This window comes from Salvelinus sp. IW2-2015, linkage group LG15 (genome assembly GCF_002910315.2).
Source record: "Salvelinus sp. IW2-2015 linkage group LG15, ASM291031v2, whole genome shotgun sequence".
In the NCBI taxonomy this organism is placed as follows: domain Eukaryota; kingdom Metazoa; phylum Chordata; class Actinopteri; order Salmoniformes; family Salmonidae; genus Salvelinus; species Salvelinus sp. IW2-2015.
This window is the reverse complement of record NC_036855.1, coordinates 8,483,175-8,484,129: the sequence shown is the minus strand read 5'-3', so window position 1 is coordinate 8,484,129 and position 955 is coordinate 8,483,175.

Below are 955 nucleotides of genomic sequence, written 5' to 3'. Positions count from 1 at the left end.
CACACAGCACACCACACACACACAACACACCAGCACAGAAAAGGAAAAAGAAAAGAAAGACACATAACACACAACAAAGCACCACAAGCCACACACAGAGACATACACACGACCAGCACACGACAGACACACCCACCTCACACACTAGGAGCCGTGTACTGAACCTCTAAAGTGTCATGATACATCCTGTCTCTTTACCTGCGAAGACGAGCATAGACCAGCATAGACCAGCATGAGATGCAAGCATAAGAGCAGCATGGACACAATACATAGGCAGAGAGATAGACCAAGCATGGACCAGCATAAGACACATAGGCTGGTCGAAGCATAAGCGCTGGTGTTTCTCCTGGTGACAGACATTCTGTTAGTGTTTATGTGGTTCCTTCGATCTGTTTTGTGGTAAACAGATTTTGTTGTGTTTTGTGGCTGGTGAGCAGCTTGTGAGTTTTTGCTGTGACCGACTTTACACACACACACACACACACACACACACACACACACGCTCTACAGATGCATTGATCCACTCTGTCCTTTCCCCCTGCTGGAAAGACCAGCATAGACCAGCATAGACCAGCATAGACCAGCATAGACCAACATGGACCAGCATAGACCAGCATAGACCAGCATAGACCAACATGGACCAGCATAGACCAGCATAGGCTGGTCAAGCATAGCTGCTGGTTTTCCTGGTGACCAGCCTTCGTTGTGTTTTCGTGGTTCCTTCGTCCTGTTTTTGTGGTGACCAGCCTTTGCTGTGTTTTCATAGTTCCTTCGTCCTGTTTTTGTGGTAAACAGCTTTTGTTGTGTTTTTGCTGGTGACCAGCCTTCGCTGAGTTTTTGCTGGTGACCAGCCTTCACTGTGTTTTTGCTGGTGACCAGCCTTTGCTGTGTTTTTGCTGGTAGCCAGCCTTTGCTGTATTTTCGTGGTGACCAGCCTTCGCCTCTGTTTTTGCTG